Source organism: Lichenostomus cassidix, chromosome 1 (assembly GCF_008360975.1).
Source record: "Lichenostomus cassidix isolate B80296 chromosome 1, HeHo_3.0, whole genome shotgun sequence".
NCBI lineage: Eukaryota > Metazoa > Chordata > Aves > Passeriformes > Meliphagidae > Lichenostomus > Lichenostomus cassidix.
Window position 1 is genome coordinate 108,278,949 of NC_139479.1, and position 12,533 is coordinate 108,291,481.

Genomic DNA, 12,533 nt, shown 5'->3' on the forward strand with positions numbered 1-12,533 from the left:
CCAGGATGTTTTGATAACATGTCAGATGCCAGGCTTTGGAAGGATTTCATGCCTATTCAGAGAAACCATAATTCATCCTCTTGCTGGATATCCTCTAATGAGAGCTAATTATAAGCAGTCTGATAAATGTGAGAAGTTATTCTCAAGCTGTAAAATCAAAAATTAAGAGTGGAATCAGTCAGGAGAGCTAAGAGTTGAACTCATGCAGTCCATCAGAAGAAACTTCACGGTGCTCCTAAGGATGGCATGAAAACATTTCTGTCTGTCAATGCCAACATGAAAACACTTTCATTGACAAGAGAAGCATGGAGTGCCGAGATCTCGTGACAGCTGCCATCCACCATTAGCAGCAGAAAGGGAGGCAAAATGGAAGAGGTTTTTGAAAAGACAAGTCAGAATGGTAAAATAAAACTGCAGTTGCAGAACTTAAGGCGTTTTGAATGTGCATCACAGATCTTCTGATTGCAGCCACCAAACAGGCCCCATGGAGATCCTGTCCAGGCACATCCATGCTTATCCAATTGCCATCCCTAAGCTGTGACATTCTGCAAGGGATGTGCTTCAAATTAGCTCAGGAATCTCTTCCCATAAATCTGATTCTTTTATTTGTTTCAAATTCAGGATAAAGACTGGTTTTCTGAAAGACAGGGATTAAGACCTTGGATCTCACTCCTATACTAACAGCACATTTCACCCCATAGCTTTCATTTGGAAAACAGTAATGAAGAAAACACTCATTTTCAGTATTAATTTCTAAAGACAAATTTCAGAAAAGGCCAGAAGTATTCTGGGGGGGTTTATTACATGTAGAATTTAAAGATAATTGTTTCCACTTACAGATGGGATTTAAATGTTAACAGCTGTGCATAGCCAGTTCAGTTTGTGCACATTTTCTCTAAGAAGCTATATAATTGTTCACACTTTTTGTTTAGTATTATTAAAGAAGACTGAATGGCTTGGGTAATGGCAATAAATACGAACTGCAGGTCACAATATCAGATGGTAGTAAAAATGATACATAAATGGGAATTGAGATACATGAGCATCTGTGAGAAATTATTCTGACTTCAATATGCACAATAAAATTGTGTCTGGTTAAGTTCCAGGCTGGCAGAATGGAAAAGATATTAACAGCCAGGAGACTTGCCACACTTGCAAACCTTTGCAGTCCCTAATGCTGGAAGGGGAAATGGAAAATCTGCACCAGATACAGTGCATGTATATAAGCATCAGTCCATATATATATGTATATACACTTATATACAGAATACATTTAAAATAAAAAAAAGCTACAACCCTTTATCGTCATCCTTAGCAGGTACATAATGTCAGATGCGGTGCTGACAACTTGAAAAGGGCTTTTAAAATCCTCTTTTGCTCTTCATGCAAGCAATTAGGGTACCTCTTTGATCTATATTTGTTGTTGTTTTTCCCTTTTCTTAACAGAATGGGCGATCCAGATTCAAAATAGGGCACAAAAAGTATGTGTTGTTCACTGGAACAGAGATTTGCATTACATAAATATTTTGAGTAAACTTGAAAATAGAAACATTGAAGCCAAATAGAAATTATTTTTGACTGGCTATAAGTTATTATTTATCTCCACAAGACTGAAAGAACTGTGACAGAGGAAACAAGTTCGCAAATAAGCAAACCAGGAGGGGAAGAAATAGCATCATAGAAATGAAGAGATGTGACTGAAATCTCTGGCAACTACTATGAAGGAACAATGGACATGAATTTTAAAACCGTGTAAAAAATGCATTTTTACTACAGTAATAAAAGCATTGGAATTAATGTAATAATCCTGTTTAATTAATTCCATCTGGATAAGACATTTCTAAATTAGCCACTCAGGGCTTTCATTCCAACTCACCATTTCTTGAAGAACTACAGGCAGAATCATCTGGAAACAGAAAGTCATTTAGAGCAGGCCATACTACACAAAAAGAACTACTTTTGTCTAGTCATTTATGTAATTCTTAACTGTTTTGGGTCATTGAATAAAGGCCTGTTGAGAGAAGCATTCTGTTTTATATTTCAATTTTTTTTTTAATTTGAACTCATAATCCCCAAACTCTTACCAGGTCCATTCAGCACTCTGGTGCCTTTCTCTGTTTTGTTTCCATCCTGTTGTGAGTTAATCCTGTCTGGATGCCAGGTGTCCCTCAAAGCCACTCTGTCACTCCCCTCCTCAGCTGGACAGGGGAGAGAAAATAGAACAAAAAGTTCACGAGAAAAAAGGCAGGGAGAGATCCTTCCCCAGCTACTGTCATGGGCAAAGCAGACTTTACTTGGGGAGATTAGTTGAATTTGCTACACATCAAAATCAGAGCAGGGTAATGAGAAATGAAACAAATCTTAAAACACCTTCCCACCCACCCCTCCCTTCTCCCCAGCATCAACTTCACTCCTGATTTTTGCACCCCACAGTGGTGCAGGGGGATGAGGAATGAGAACTGAACTCCATTCATCACACGTTGTCTCTGCTGCTCCTTTTTCCTCAGGAACAGGAATTTCTCACTATCCTTGCTCCAGTGTGGGCTCCTTCCCATGGGAGAGTCCTCCATGAACTGCTCGAAAGTGAGTCCTTCCCATGGATGAAGTTTGTCACAAATTGCTCCAGCATAGATCCCCCAATGGAGTCACAAGTCCTGCCAGCAAACTTGCTCCAGCATGGGCTTCTCCTTCCACAAGCCTGCAGGATCCCTGCCAGGAATCTGTATTTCAGGACAAATCATGCAAAGCACTTTTACTGTACATGGATTTTTGGTGGAATTAAATCACCCATTAAATATCCAGCAGCTTTTAACATAACATGGCCATTAAAATATCCACCAGGAAAGAAAAAAGGCCTTGGATGTTACTTGGTTCTTCAAAAATATCAGTAATTAAATCTATTAAATAAAAAGAGCCTGAGGTCAGTAATACTAGTATGAAACACAGGGAAGGAGAATAAGTAAGAAGCATCAAACAAGGTAGAAAATATAAATAAGTTTTTATTACTAGTCATCTTTAGCGTTCTCTCCAAAGACTCAGATAACAATTCTGAGCTCCATAACAGATCTCATCTCCCTTTCAGGTTTTTTCCATGTATGTGCACTCACCAGAGGATGCATAAAGGGACACACTGCAACATACTGCAGTGACAAAATTAGTGTAATTTGTGAAATAGAAATCAGATTCTTTTCAAGGTCCTAGGTTATTTTCATTTCCTTTTGTAAAGGTCTACAAGAAACATTCAAATGTGATATGCATAACAACAGGGCAGAAGCACTTTCAAGTTGATTATGACAGACAAAATATCCAGTATAAAAGACATGGCTTTGCCTTCTAGCTACCCACTATAGACCATGATTGCAAGTTAGAAAATACCTTATTTCATGTACACACCCTTGAAGATGCTGGAGGTACTTTAGGCATAGGACCTTTTCAGAAAGCTAATTTTTCAATGGATAATTGATTTAAATATAAAAGTAGTCTTATTGTATGAGACCAAACTGAAAAAAAAAAAAAGGGTGGAAGATGAAAAACCCCATGTATCAAAATGGGGCAACAGCAGCAGCTCAGAAATGAAATCATAGTACTCAAATCTCTTCAGACAATTTGACAGAATTGCCACAGACATGGAGATGCTCTCAAGCACTGATTGTGCCATTAAAAGAACGGTGGAAAATATTGAGAATTAGTCAGAAGGAGCTCAGATTGAGATGGCAATGTTGAAAGAGGAAAGCGAGACACTTAAGAACAGAAGATAAACAGGGCAGAAAATGGAATAACCTATCAAAATGATTACTCAATAATGGCAATTATACTTTCAATGAGATGAGACTATGCCACTAAATTAGGAGCAGAGCAGCAGCTAATAAATTCTAAACTGTGTGCTGTCCAAGCAGCTGAGTTATTTGATACATTTCTCCACAATGACAATTAGAGTTATTGCAGCTTACAGCATAATTGAAAAAAGTCCAAGATTCCAAGCTTACAGACGATCAGGTAGCAAACCTGATATTGCAGTACATAAAATCTGAGCATCCTGGATGCCCTAAGGCCAGACCTTCAGCTGCTCTGAGGGATACAAACTAAGTTATAGCAATAGAAAATGCTGATTAAAGGAGAAAGGCCATTCAGAAAGGGTCTATTGCACCAGAGAGGAATTTTCATGGAAACCACAGATGTATCTGCTCATCAAAAGCAAACAGTCTAATAGCTTTCATAACTGCTTTCATAACTATGAACACCACCCACTAGAAATCACACTCCACAAGCTTTCCAAGAACCCAGAGAAAATTCTCTGAATAGTTTTTGGTGGTTCTCTGTCACTGTTGTGCAGCAGATTTAGTCAACCATAGCCTTGTTCCCTATTCTTGCCTCAAAACACTTCCTAAAGTGAAAAATCTCTGCATTATGATTTGTGCTGGTCAGGAATTAGAAAATATCTACATTTTAATCACAGCTCTTATAATTTCCTGTCCCATTTTAAGTTGTTTAAAACTTCCTGTCTTCTGAAAGGTTTTGTGGCAAGCAATGAATCAGAGGGAAATTGAACAGCAAAACCTACATATAGTTGCATCTGAATCACAAAGATTATCCACCTGTCTGGTTTTGATTGCAAGTACAATTGCAGTTCAGTTTCTCTCCAGCTCAATGACTAATTAACATGAATGGATCAATATTCTTTTTAGGTATTTATATTTTTAGATGACTTATGGAAATAGGGTTGCTGATTATGTTGCAGCTAATGATTGACAATAACAAAAATGTGATATAGTAAATAGAATTAATGCTAGTTTGAATGTATTGGCTTTGTATCTGCATGTAAACCAAACTCACTGCAAATAAAGGCAAACCCTTTTGCTTTTATGCATTTTTTAAGAAACCATACAGAGCTATCCAACAGTGATTAGAATCTTGGTAAAATAGGAAAATTGCAAGTTCTGTAAAGTCCATGCTGATGTTCTATTTCTGCTTGGTTCCTTCATGTCTTTACTTTTTTACCTGAAACACCCAAAAACCTATCCATGTCATCTGATGTTTAAAAATGCTCACTTTTATGACACCAGCTTTCTCACCAATATTTTTCCCCTCTTATGTCACATGGTGTGGAAAACAAAGAAATCCCACTGTTAACACCCAGCTGTTAAAAATCAAAGAACGATGCTTTAAAAACATAGCGAACAAACTAGTTTGCATCTTTAATGAATTTTGAAGTCTTCTAACTTGGCTTTATAAAACCAAGAGTAACAATGCTGCAATTCACAGAAACTGTGATCTGAGGATATCTCCTTTGTTTTTTTCCCTAAAGTTTGTTTAAACACCATTCAAAAATGTTATTTCATAAAAGTGACTGTCTTAAACCAGTCACTTAAAACCAGAAGGAAAAAAAAAAGAGAAAAACATTTTAAAAAACCCCAAATCTTGAACAGTCTTGCATCTTCATTCTCCCCTCAGATTTCTCCTTTAATTATTTATACCAAAAAAGAGAAATAACACAGGCATTCACTGCCAATTTCCCTTCTTTCAGACAAAAAAACACCTGACAGCAACAACAAAACAACAAAAAAACCCAACCTAAAAAATGAACCAACAAACAAACCCACAAAAAAACAACCCCAAACAAAACAACAACAGAGGCTTAATTGCAGAAAACAAAAGCTCAGGAAATACTTCCTCTCCTGTAACACCTGTTGCAGGAAGGCCAGTGCCAGAACAGCCACTTGTAATCAGAATATATATTAGCAACACTGAAATTGATTCTGAAGACCTTGACCCTTACCCAATCCTAGGCAACAAGTTTAGAATATTTGGACAGGGGGCATCACTTTATTTAGCACTTTACACTTCAGCTGTGTCTTCAAATAGACTCTGTGTGTGCACTCAAGGTGTTTTCAGCTGTTGAACAGCACCCAAAAAATCCAGGCTGTGCCTGTGAACCTGATTACTTGAGGTTTTCACTTTGACAGGTTAGAATACCTTGGTATCTGCTTCAGTTCCCAATTCCATTTTATACCTCTCTGCCTTTTAAAATGGTACTGAGGTACCTGTAACATCATTGAAGGTGAGAAGCCACGTACAGAGATTTTATAACCAACTGCTAAGAGTGAAAAACATTTTCCCATGCCATAAAGCCTTGGTTACCTCAGTCACTGGGGCTTGCCATGCAAACCACTGCAGACAATACCTTTAGTTTTGGCAGCACGCAGCCCTGAGATGGTGTAATTGTTGTTTCTAAAGAAAAACAAATTACTGGATTAGACCAAGTGACACTAACCAGCACCCACCAAGAATTTTTGTTCTCCATGCCATTAAGAAAATTTTGTTGATTTTTGCTCTCTGCCATCTCTCTGTATCTGAATATGAATCCTCATCCCACTATATAGTCAAATGTCATAACTAGACATTTTTTAGAATTTGGGGGGGATTAGACTGTAGATTCATGACAAATCACATGGAACTCACTAAATATTTACTTTGAGTCTATGTAACTCATGTCATAGGGTCAATATCACTTGAGCTTGTTATAAAACCGTTTAGCCCAGACAGGCAAGGATAATTTAATCTCCACTTCTTGTTTGTTTTTTTTTAAATGTGTTTGCTATTTATTAAATACCACGATGAACCCTGAGAAACAGAAGCAATTTTCCCATTTAAAAAATAAAGGCTGTAGAATGTAATCTTTTTTCCCTTTATTGAACTTGGAAATAGTAACTGTTCTTTATGACTGAGAGTTAACCTGGTTGACAAAGGTCCATCTGCATTTTCATATTTTGATATCTTGGAAGAGTAGCAGTGCTGGTGAAAAAACTAGATTTTGGGGTTTTAGACAGTCCCTTTACACCATTCTATTTAAAACAGCTCTTCCTCTTGTTGAGGCTAAACAGGCATTGTCAGTATAGCTCATCTTCCTTACTGATGTCCAGTTTCCATCAGATCATATACTAATCCCTTCTAGGAGAACTTTTTCTCTCTGGCTGTACTTGAATACACTCAAGTAGGGCAAATTTAATACTCAGCCTCATCAAACTCAGAAAGAACCCCAAAACTCCAGAACAGAATGCCCAGACATCCACACACAGCAACTACATTTCCAAATTGGTTTATATCTCTTCTGTGGAATGTATATTGCAAGACTGAATTTGATTTAAAAGCTGTACATTCTCACTAGCAGTATCACATTTGGGATCTGCAAGGACTAATCACTCTGGACTTCCATTTTTCAGTGAAAATAGAACACCTTCAACAACCTACAGGGCTTTGCAGTTTTCAGTCAAAGCTATAAGGTAGCATTCATGATCCCCCCCTGCTCCTCTTGTTAACTACTTGCCCTTTCTCTTAGTCCCATGGTATTTGCTGTGTTTGCTGTTCTGACAGTCCCTCTAGACAATTAGTTATTTTTCTCATAGGGAATCCCCAGGGCAATGCCAGATTACACTGCCATTACCCTTATCACCTTCAAACCTCTTTCCAATTCCTTGTCCTTTACAGAGCAGTTTCTTTCCTGTTCACGCCATGTGGCACAAGTAACTTCAGCCTTTTTTAGGAAAGGTGTGAGTGGTGATGCTGGAAAACTAAAACAAAAAAAAATAATAAGCTAAGGTTGACTTCAGATGCTACTGACCCCTTTGCCTCTCTCTGAACAAGTGAAAAAGTATGAGTATTACTGTAAGTACACTAAGCTATCTTGGAACAGAGATATTAAATTAGTTAGTTTATAGTTCTACTCTCATTTGGTATTAATTTCAATCTAGAAATCATACACTTATTTGACCAAAAATTGAACAAGATGAAAACACTTCTGCTCTATTAGTAATTTTGTTCTGTATTGGAAAAATCCTTTAGCTCCCACATTGTTTAGATGGATGAAAGAGTAATCACCACACACTTGAGCAGGGTAAGCACAATGATATTTCCTCTAGTTCCACAGCTTGACCTGCTTTAATAGATGCTGCTTTAGTAGGAATCTCTGTATGGTGTTAGACATCTAATTAACATAAAACTATAAGTAAATGGAATTAAATTTTGCTTGTAAGGAAAGAATATTAAGGTTGCAGTTAAATATAAACGTGAGGTTATGAAGTTACAAACTTTTAAACTCCTTAAAACTCTTCCAAGTGATCAAATACTCAGAGAGGCTATCAGAATTAGACATCTAAAGGATGTGTGAAGAATATGGACTTTTAACCAGACAAAGGTCACTGCAGTGCTGCATAGCACATCCACTAAAATGAGGGAGTTCATTAGAACTTTCTGTAAACAAATAAAACTTCAGATTTTGCAGGTGAAGTGCTCCACACAGAGCGAGACCAGCGTTCCAAGCTGCAGAAGCAACACACAGAAACAATACAGTATATTCTGGGCTCACCCCATGGAAAGATACATGCACAGATCTCCATCTACCTCAGTGCTTACTAAATGGGAATGAACAAAAATCAATAGCAAGAGAAATTGCGTTTTCAGGTTTCAAACTGCTGCAAGTAATGCAGAAGCAAAAAACTATTGAAAGTAAAGCAACCAGCAGTGTCCTTCCCACAGAGAAGTTACTTTTGTTTAGCATTTGCATTGGTGATTTATGCTGATGGGGATATGGCTCAGAGTGGACTAATCTGGAATACCGATGGAAACTAACCACTAATAACAAGAGCTAGATGTATTATCATAATCTCCCTGTCTGCAAGAAACCTAATAGATAATTATGAATATTTGAGTGGGATAAGTATTTTAGCAAGTAGTAATGACCTCATAATTCAGTGCTGGAAAAAAACCCACCAATTCCTTTAATTAGTGTTTTTCTCACAACCTGCCTATTAAATTCAGGGATCAATGGGGAGACTCTTATGAAGCTTCTAACATCCAAGTTCTGATGTATTGCATTTGGAACCGTGACTTTGTCACTTTTGATGAATGGAAACATTATTGACAGCTTACATTTCAGATTTCTGTTTTTCTCTTACAAGTTTCTCAGTACTTTTACTCTCAGTATCACTTGAGCAGTTACAGTTTGATGAAAGGCTACTTTAAAAGCATTTAATAGAAGTATTTAAATGCAATTCACAAATTTCACAAAGAAATGAAGCAATTCATCACTCTAAGACAGATGTACCCTTCATTTTATGTGGACCTAGAAGATGTGCTTTGTTTTTACTACTAGGTTATTTGATTTTCCATTAGCTTTATATGCTCTAACATGTAGTTCTCTCAAAAAAAACCCCAAAAATCCCAGAAACAAAACCAAGTAAACAAAACAACACTACTACCAAAAAACACAGACAAAGGTTTTTTTGGGTTTTTTTGTTTGGTTTTTTTTTCTGGTTTTTCTTTTCCTATTATAATGTTATAAACACTAGTGAATGCTGTGGATGGGTGCTGGGAAAAAAAAAATCACATTAACAAAACACATTCAAAGCCAAATTCAATGCCAAGACATTGAAGAGCTTTGTACAGAGGGTAAGATGACTTTAAACAGTGTGAACAATTTTTGGATTATATCTCACAATGTTGGCCTTCAACAGGTTCCCTTTCTTTTTTTCTTTCTTTTGTTTACCACTTAAGTGTAGGACATCTCTGAGAAAAGTAGTTATTTTCTCTGTCTCTGGCCAGAGGACAATTTCTGTTCTGGCACAAATGCTTGGGCTCAAAGTGCAAAATGAGCAGTGCTAGTGGTTAGGCTACAGATCAACTTCAGGCCATAATTATCCACCTCTGCTCAAACTGATATAAAAAAAGAAATCTTGAGTTTTAGGGATCAATTCCTTCTTCTTGTAATATACATCTGTAGCCTAATGGCATCTTCATACCATGCCAGTATTTCTTACGTTGGTACAAATTCCCTTCTCCATACACACTTTCAAGTATTTCATTTGTATTTCTCATTATTTATTGTTCTTTTGATTCTCTGAATATCAGGGGGGGAAAAAATCATTCATGAAAGTATGGGCAACATGTTGCCATAATATAATTTAAAAATTAGTCCTTAGAATCACCTGCCATCCTCAGATTTTCTGTTGAACCCTATCTCAGTCAATACTCCTTTTGAATAAGTGAACAATCATGGACCTCAGCACTGGCTCCCCACAGCTCTGATTCCACTATTGCTGGAATAATCAAGCCTCAGCTTTCTTATTTCCCCCTTACCTGTGACTTCCAGAAGCTGTGATCCCAGGCTGCAAGGAGTGCAGGATGCCAAAAGCAGACAAGTGTTCCCACGCAGCATGTGTTCGCAGGAAGGTACCCTGTGATACAAACACACTATTTTTAGCCAGGAGTTGGTCTCCTCAGCATGGTGTAAGTAAATTGGGAACATATTTAAAGTTACCAAAATAAGGCTCTCCCTGCTTGTGCTGATCTACATTTTTGGAAAGGAATGATTGTATTTAAAACAATTATTAACGGTATTTAAAACTGTAAATAATTCCCTGCGTGGGAATTCTATTCAATTCTATTGAAATACACACTGCTGTATCGGAATGAGAAAAAATTGTATCCTCCTTAGGTGGCTTTTAAGCACATATTCCAGGGGAAAAAGATGAAAGTCTAATGTATCAGTTTAACCGTGGTAGTAGAATTACTACAAATGTAGTCCAGGATCAAATTAATTAAGGTACTACAAGCAAATAAAACAAGACCTTTGCTAAATATGAGATTTGAAGATTTATTTTTAGCCAAGATAAGAGTTTCTCTCTGTAGAAAATCAGTTTTGTTTTCTTTCTAATTTTAGTCCAGGAAAGGAGATCTTGCCTTTCAAGAGTCATGGAAAAAACACCAAAAAACCTTATAGGAAAGACTGCCTTTTGAAAAGGGTATAACAGAACTTCAGATGAAATCTTGTTCTTTGTCCTTACTAATAATTTGCCTAAATGATTACATGTGCAACAAATAAATAGGTTTTAGATAAAAGGATATGTTACTGGTAAAATGATGGTCTTATGGCAATACTAATTAACTGAGATTATGAGCATAGAGTTGACCATGTATTTCAGCAACAGATCATCCCTGTTATTTGATCTTTAAACCACACTGTGAGAGAGTTTCATCTATTCAAGATGTGTTAAACAGAAGGTACTACAGGACAGCAATTCTTCAGAGCAATTTGAGGCTTGTCTTTATACATAGAAACATTTCAAATATTTTAAAAAAACCATCATGTGAACAAAACACATTCCAAGTCAAATTCAATGCCAAGACGCTGAAGGGCTTTGTGCAGAAGGTGAGATGATTTTAAAAATAAGTAAATGGAACAAAACCACCAATATATCTGATTTGACAGTAGCTTAAACTTCACAAAGCAGCTAAATCTGTTGTGTGATATAACCAATGCAGCCCTCACTGCTTTGAGACTAATGTTGGCCCAACGATAAACTTTCTGGTTTTCAGGTATTTGTGTACTATGGATACTCTAATATTACTTCTTGGGGTCAGATTTTTCACGTCAATAAATAATAGGAGTACCCTGCTCTGAATTTCATGCCAACGGCTGCATTTTCTCTTTTTTTTTTTTTTTGGGTGTCTTAATTCAGAGTGAGAAACCTCAAGCCTACATTTTCCTCAAAAGGTTTACAAACATAGTTTGCAGACTCTGAGAAAAAAAGATCAGAAAGCTTTTTTTTGCAAATATTGTTCCATATTATATGGAATTAGCATACTACAATAAACAAATAAAATGTGTAGCAAGTCCTTCATTCACTCTTTGTGGGGAATTTCAAATACGCCTTCTTGCTTTTGTGATTTACAAATGAAATACAGCCAAGAAGTGCCTCGTGGTGCCCATTATTTGTCACTCACAGTGACAAATAGGTTTGGTCTGTCATCACCCGAGGTAGTGACAAATGGGTTCCTGAAAATCTTTGAGACAACTGAAGTGCCAGAGAGCAAGGCTGAAATTTTTGCAGTCAAGAGAAATCCATATGCTTGCCCCTGCTGAAGGCAACTCATATTTGCCATTAAAAAAAAAAAAAAAAAAAAAACCAACCAAAAAACCCCAAACCTACAGTTAGGTCTTTCCATCAGAATTACGTTTTGACAATTTTATGACATTCCAAACTTTGCCTCCTTTTCTTTTTTTTACCCCAGAACATGTTTTTGATATCTTGTTTTGTTGTAGGCATACATCAAATATACCCATCTTCAAAAGTATTTTTGGGGCAGCTCCATCCCTGGGGGATAGTTACAGAATAAAAACAAAAGCAAACTTCAATTTCAGTTCAAACAATGAAATGTCTAAAGAACCTCATGATGATACTTGTAAGGAAAATATTTTAAACAAAAATGGAGACATGGATTTTCTTGGAAAACAAAAGACACATTTATGTATAGAACCTAGCTGGAAAATATTCCTCCAATATGATCTACTGGCAACAGCATTTCAGCAAAGTTTCTGAAACATCACTACTTCAAAAAAAATTCCAACACAAGATTAGATTATTTCTATTACAAAGACAAATTGAGCTTCTTTTGCTCCCTGAATAAAACACCATTTCGAGATAAAATATTAGATTCTAATTACTTCATATCCAACTATAATGCTGTGTTAAATATCC

General features: G+C 36.6%; 1 long non-coding RNA gene across 1 annotated transcript in view; it reads right to left on the reverse strand.

Moving 5' to 3' along the window:
* Positions 1-2,090: 2,090 nt before the first annotated feature.
* LOC146445512 (uncharacterized) overlaps positions 2,091-12,533 on the reverse strand; it is a 30,180-nt gene continuing 19,737 nt past the window's right edge. The window contains exons 2-3 of the long non-coding RNA XR_014852458.1: positions 10,132-10,229; positions 2,091-2,198 (exon numbers count right to left, since the gene is read on the reverse strand). This is a non-coding gene — a long non-coding RNA (uncharacterized LOC146445512). The remainder of the gene's footprint in view (positions 2,199-10,131; positions 10,230-12,533) is intronic.